Source organism: Pinus tabuliformis, chromosome 2_2 (genome assembly GCF_031772625.1).
Source record: "Pinus tabuliformis cultivar Carrire ecotype Pingquan chromosome 2_2, CPIR1, whole genome shotgun sequence".
In the NCBI taxonomy this organism is placed as follows: Eukaryota; Viridiplantae; Streptophyta; class Pinopsida; order Pinales; family Pinaceae; genus Pinus; species Pinus tabuliformis.
Window position 1 is genome coordinate 949,226,046 of NC_142300.1, and position 7,839 is coordinate 949,233,884.

Consider the following 7,839-nt stretch of genomic DNA (forward strand, 5'->3'; position numbering starts at 1 on the left):
CCCCACAGCCAATGAGCCTAGTCAATACCCCGATAGAGTTACTTGCATGACCTCTCTGTGCAAGAAGCCTTTCTCTTCTTTCGCCTTATTTATTTTTCATTTTTCGAAATTTTTCATATTTTCATTTTTTTTTCAAAAATTGTGCATAACACTTATTCATTTCAGAGGCACAGACTTATTGAGAGAAGAAGAGGTTGTTCCTTAAGAGCAGTATTTTTATATATACCTCTAACATACTTGTTAAGGTTTTCCCCCTCACCTTACTCCTCTTAATTGAGATGACAAGGGTCAACCCAAAAACAACTGACTAGAGTAGGTGATACTAGTTAGTGTGCAAGCGTTGTGTTTTCATCAAGATTCACTTCGAACAGAACGTATTTTCCATTGGTGTATCATGGACTAAAGACAAGAAGCTCTTCATATAGAGACAGGATGATAGATAACCAAGTATTGATAATTGCACAAGTCCTCTTCTACTTAAACCAACTTGTTTCAAGAGTCACATGTAGTTCATGCGAAACTAACCTACGAACGTAAACAAGCAAACAAATGAAAGAGCGAAAAGTAGAAGCAAAATGCGAAAGAAAAGCGAAGTAAGCAAACAAGCAAGCAAGAAAAAAATAAACACATAAGAAATCAAGCATGCACGCAAGCAAACCAATAGGAAGCAAACACTACTCCTACTCCTAAGCTAATGGTGCACGGGTCTGCTCACGTGAAGTGATACTTCCAATGCAGCCACCGTCTCATTGGTCGACCCATGTTGGTCAAGGCATGGTTCACGAATAGCACAGTCACATAAACCAGCAAACATGAAAGATATAATGATGAATACAAACGCACTCTGAGTTTAAATGCGTCCACAGAAAAGAAATTGAAAGCACATAACATGCGCTCTGTGGAATTTCCATGGAGTTGTGCTACACTGAGTGCAGATGTTAAGCATACACATTCTCTTGACTGCAACACAAAAGCAAACATCATAATGGTACACCACTTACGTCGTGCAAGTGTGTTTTCTTTGTAATATTCCTCCAATGTAAGAGCAATGGGATCATGTGATTCGAGTTGAGGAAGAAAAATCTTGGTGTTTGGTTGATCTTCAATGCGAAGCAAAGAGTGATGAGGAGTATTGTGTGTTTCAACAATTTCCTGACCAGAAGTGAAACCAACCTCAGGACAACGAGGGCTTGAAATAACAATCAGCTCGAGCTGAAGTGGCTCGATAGCCTTCGGTGTTTCGACTTCGTCAATAGGTAGATCATCGGACACTAGTGGCTTAGATAGATTAACATCGAGTGAATCAACATCGTGATCAAATGAAATATTTGGGATGTTCGTTGACACACTTATGATTTGATTAATCATGCAGAGGGGTAGATGAGAAGTAAGGATGTTCACCCTCTACGTTTTAAGGAATGATAGATGACAGATTGGACGGATTTTCAGAGGAAGATGTGTCCTCTCCGCAATGTAATGACAGACTGGCATCCGATGTGTCCTGTGAACGATCAGAAGTAGAAACATCCAGAAATGAGTTTTCACAGGGGAAATCAACAGTGGAAGAATCACAAGGGATGTTAGGATAGAGTGGGTGAGGCGCGGGTGTAAGGGAGTCATCCTTCACTGTTGGTTCTTCTTTAGATTCTCGCACACAGTCATCATGAATGATAGCACGGGTTGGCTGCACAACACCAACTCCATCAACAACTTTATCCTTGTTCGCAACTAGTACAGAGTTTGGAACGAAAGAACACAAGACAATACAATTTGGAGGATCAGTAGAACATGAGGATCAGTAGTTCAGTGAAGTGAACTAGCTCATACATGCGATTGTGATTAAGGAAACCAACGTATATCCAGAGAACTTGTGATTTAGACAATTTATCATGTGTTGAGCTTAAACCAATATATCAGAGATTTATTAGACAGTACAGTAAAAGCGGAATAAAACATCACACGTAAGCAACACACATGAACACCAAGATGTAAGGTGGATACCCACTCTTCCACTAGGGACCATGTTTCACGAATTTTCAAACTGGATACTCCTGGATCACAACACCACAATCTGAAGGCCACGTTTCATCAAATCTTCACACTGGACCCATCAACACTTTTAAACTTAAACCGCATCAACCAATATTTAGTTAATCTAAACAATCAGATCATTGATACCTGAAACACTGTGTTGATCCCAGAACCCTACATCATCATTCAGAACCAACTGTAACCTTAAAAATCATGCATTAGAGTGTATACGCTACTTTTACAAAACAAAATTGTGTGTATATGCTACTTCCGTTACCTTCAAAACTACTGCAAACATAAACTTTTGAATCAAGTCTGCACCAACTATCAATATACTGAATATATACTGTCAAATTTCAGATCTTTACACAAGCAGAGACCAAGATCACTTCTTCTCACTTATACAGTCAATCAATCAAATGCGAGCCTCCTTATGCATTCATTTTTACATTCAGATCTAAGAAGACTTCATTCATAGACATCAGTAAAACAACATAATTTTATCAGATAGATCAGTCAGATCCGAAAAAGGAAGCTTTTCTTTTGTATACGCTACTTGAAAGAACCGAACTTGCATGTATATGCTCTTTGGCCGAGACGTACCTGCATACAGATCTGCAAATATTGACTTAGAACTTTGCTGCAATTCCAAAATTCAGACAAACCCAGATCTTGATAGATAACGAATAAAACAGGCACAAAACATCAGATCTAGTCTCAACCAATATCAGATCATTCAAGAAGAAGTCTCATGATCCTGACCCAACATTGAACTCAAGGTGCACATAAATATTTCAGATCTATTTCCAAACATAACCCCGCAACATAAAATATACTTCAGATAGAAGTATTCCTTAGAATATTATTACTTGCACTCTTGGCGTAATGAGCTTATCCTCCTTATATACTCTTAGGCCTTTCACAATACCTTGGACCAAAACCACTTAGGACAAATGTCTTGGACCAAATACCTAGGGTCAATATGTTTGACCAAATACCTCGGACCAAAATACCTTAGACCAAATACCTCTGACCAAAATTTTGGTTTTCCAACCTGTACACGCTTTTCCTCCTAAGAAAGTTCGTGTATACATTATACGCTCCTTTTTTCTGTTAACCCTCGTGTATATGATTCTTGGAGAAAGTGAACATTCGTATACCTCTCTTTCTTCATTCTTTGGAGTCTAATATGTAATCCTTTGTTGTTAACCTATTGCACTGTGAACTGTCATCTGAGTGAGTTGCCATCAAGGACAACACCTGTATCGTAATGCCAACAATCTCCCCCTTTGGACTTGATGGCAACAACAACACCAAGTCACTCACCCCCTTTATCATCAAGGGCAAAGGGTGGACCAAGATATTCTTCTCTTTTGATATACATTATGATGTCCATGCTCCCCCTGAGTATATGCTGAATTCTTTGATTAAGCTCCCCCTATGCTGAGATGTACTAAATCGTCCATGCGAGGTCCATGTTGCCCCTGAGCACATACAGAAACTATAGGAAAAACATGACTCTATAACTCAACTAGGTGAGTATGACATTCCTATCACCAATGACTCATACATACATAAATCTCCCAACCAAGTGGTGATACACCAGATCTGACTCATCCACCAACCAAGTGGGGAAATTAATTACATCATTTGTCTAAGTGGACTCATTCAAATGTATGAGAAGACATATCACACCCTAGACTTTTACATGACTTGAGCAACAAATGGTATAAATTTTTTAAGCCATAGCTAGACTCAGCAGCCATAATGCCAACAATGAAAAATGCACGTGAAGGCTAATGCTCCCCCTGAACCTGTGCTACCTGTGCATTGTTAACAAGTCAATAAAAGTTAATGAACAAAGCATATCGATAGACTATAGTCATCAGCATCAGACAGAGCACCCATATCAGAGCCTGCCCCAATGTTTTTCCTGTCTGAAAAACATATATGCTACTTGACCCACAAAAACCCACGTGTGTAAGCGACTATATTTCATGAAACACGCGTTTAATAACCTTTCTCTGAAAAACAAAAAAAAAATAAAAAATGGATTTAACAGCAGGATGATGCATCAACTACTTCCAGCTTTTGTTTGAGATATTCAAATGTTTCTTTGGGCAGTGGTTTAGTGAATATATCAACAACCTATTCTTTGGAGGGAACATGCTCCAATTTGACCTTTTGTTCAAACACTTGTTCACGTAGAAAATTGTACTTGATGGGTATGTGCTTGGTCTTGGAGTGCATGACTCGATTCTTTGAAATACTGATGGCAATTGTTTTATCACATAGAATGGAGATGGGTGGAGTACATGTGATCTGAATGTCTTGCAAGGTTTGCATCATCCAAAGTAGTTGTGTGCAGCAAGATGCAACAACCACATATTCTGCTTCAGCTATAGATAAAGCAATTGAACTTTGTTTCTTGTTGAACCAAGACACTAACCTGGAACCCATATAAAATGCACCACCACTAGTGCTTTTTCTATCATCAACACTTCTTGCCCAATCTGCATCTGTACATGCATAAAGAGTAAGATCTGCATCTCTAGGATACCACAAACCAAAGTCCTGAGTTCCTTGAAGATATTTGAAAATTCTTTTCGCTGCCTGAAGGTGTGATTCCTTTCGATTTGCTTGGAATCTTCCAACTATTCCTACTGCATGCATGATGTCAGGTCGAGTACCTATTAGATAAAGAAAACTGCCAATCATGGATCTGTAAGTTGGTTGATATACTGCAGTTGATTCATCATTTGAGTTGAGACTGCATCCTATTACCATTAGGGTACATATAGATTTAGAATCTTCCATTCCGTACCTTTTCAAGATATGTTTCAAATATTTGGTTTGTGAAAGAAAAATTCCATCTTTATTTTGTTGAACTTGTAGACCAAGAAAATAGGTAAGCTCACCAAGCAAGGACATTTCACATTCTTGTTGCATTACTGAAGCAAAATTCTGACTAATGGATTCTTCATTGCTACGAAAAATGATATCATCAACATAGACAATAATAGTTAGAAATTTATTAGTTTCAATATTTGTATATAGATTTCCATCTGCTAAACCTTTTGTAAAACCTTGTTGGTGTAGATATTTGTCAAGGCGGTAATACTAGGCCCTTGGAGCTTATTTCGGACCATAGAGAGCCTTTTCGAGTCTGCATACAAGTTTTGCATCATTTCAAAGAATGAATCCTTCTAGCTGTTCAATATAAACTACTTCTTCTAAATCTCCATTAAGGAACGCTGATTTTACATCCATTTGGTATACTTCGAATTTTTGAAAGCTAGAAAGAGCAAAAAACATCCTTATGGCTTCAAGTCTGGAAATTGGTGCAAAATTTTCTTCAAAATCTATACCTTCTTGTTGAGCATACCCTTTACAAACAAGTCTGGCCTTGTTTCTAATGACTTCTCCATTTTCATTCAGCTTGTTTTTGAATATCCATTTAGTTCCTATAATATTTTTATTATGAGGTCTAGGACCTAATTCCCAAGTATCATTTTTTTTAATTTTCTCAAGTTCTTCATCCATGGCCTTGACCCAAAATTCATCTTTGCATGCTTCATTTACATTTTGAGGTTCGGTGGAGGATAGTAATGCTAGAGAGCTTGAGGTCCCTGTAATAGTTCTTGTCTATACACCTACCACTTTTTCCCCTAAAATTTGAGTTTCTAGATGATTTTTCTGAACATACCTAGACAGAGTCTTTTCCTCTATCAATATCTCTTCCTTTGGTGCTTCATTGGTTTCTTCTTCAATATGATTTTGATTTGATGTGGGAAAATAATCCCCATCTTCTTCATTGTCATAATCTTCTGTTGATTTTATCTGTTTTGGATTTTTGCATGCTTCATCAACTACAACATCAATGCTTTCAACAATTTTTCCAAGTCTTTTATTATGGCATTTATATCCTTTACTTCTGGAAGAATAACCAAGAAGAATACCTTCATCTACTTTGGGTTCAAACTTACCATCTTTTTCATCAATCCTTTTGATCAAACATTTGCTTCCAAAAACTTTAAATTATTTTACAGTAGGAGTCTTACCATACCAAAGTTCATGTGGAGTTTGAGTGCTATTTACCCAAACATTTTCTTTGTTGGGAATAGTTACAACAGCGAATGCAGCTTCACCCCAGAAGGTTGGAGGAGTTCCAGATTCATCTAGCATAGCTCGAGCCATTTGTTGAACTGTTCTATTCATTCTTTCTACCACACCATTTTGCTAAGGATTCCTTGCGGTGGAGAATTTCCTTTTTATTCCATGTTGTTCACAAAAGTCAAAGAATTCATTCGATGTAAATTCCCCTCCTCGATCAGATCTGAGGCCTTTGATTTTTTGATTTGATTCATTTTCAACCAAAGCTTTGAAGGCTTGGAACTTTTCAAATGCTTCATCTTTATGCTTTAGAAGACTTATCCAAGACATTTTGGAAAAATTATCAATGAACAAAATAAAGTATTCTTCTCCACGAGGTGACTTTTTCCGTGATGGTCCACATAAATCAGTATGGACAAGTTCAAGAGGCTTACTAGCTGACCCTTCTTCTCCCATGAAGTGAACTCTAGTTTGCCTAAGGATTTGACATGGTTTTCATATTGTATTTTCTAGGATGCTGATATCTGGAAGATCACGAACAACCTTGAGTCTCCATGCTTTTCTTATTTGAGAAAAGCTTAGATGTCCCAATCTTCTATGCCACAACTAGTTTTCATCATTTTTTCTTAGATATCATTGTTGTTTTCCTCCCTTGAGTATGTATAAGTTGGTTGGAGTTATTGTACCTTTGATCATGATCTCACCTGTATCAAGCTGTTGTGCCCTACAACAACCCCCCATTTCGTAACAATTTTATCACAAACAATTTACATATGAAATGGGTCCCTTTTAAATTTTTAATTGGCATTAATAAACTTGTTCAAATAAGGTATGATAATCAAATGAATTTATGCAAAAAACCCTTATTGAGCAAGTGGTAAGCAATTTTTTTGGTTAAGTCCAAAGAAGTAATCGCAAGTTCGGTTGCCATCTTGGTTTTTCCCGATGCGATATCGCTATCGGCCATCGGCAATAGCAAATGCACACACAAAAGGGCACATACCTTTCCCCGATGCGACGCGATATCGGCGATCGGCTATCGGCATTCCACTATGTCGTATGGAAAATGTTTTAACACTCCGGCCCGATGCGATATCGGCTATCGGCATTCGCTAAAAGCAATTGATACACATCTGGGGGTATGTTCGCGTGCCAAATGCGATATCGCAATCGGCTTTCGCTAAAAACTTTCCCAAGTAATAATGCCACACACACACTTCCGATGCGATATGATGACGCTTAATGATGACCTCAGTTCCAAAAGGTGATTATTTCAAAGCATTAAAGTTATATTTAAATCGATTTGACAAAATCACAGATTTCAAAAAGCCGTTAAGTAAAGGGATAAGGTAATGCATGCGTATTTAAAAGCTTTGCCCCTTCGAATTAACGAACAACTACGATTAGACCTTTCAAAGATCTATTACACGCTTTAAGGAGTCATTCGGTTTAATAACTTAAGTAATGGTCATTTATGAAGCTGTAGGCCGTAAAATCACCATCATTACATCTACGGCGCCTGCTCAAATCATTAAATCCGCAGCCTCTTTTTAGAATAATCTCGCCACGCTTCAAATCATATATTTATCCCGTTATGGATTGTCATTGTTATTTCTTTGTTACGATTTCTCTTGCACTTGTGTAGAATTCAACTAACGAGAGAAGTCTGAATATGATGGGAAAAAAGTCTAAGAA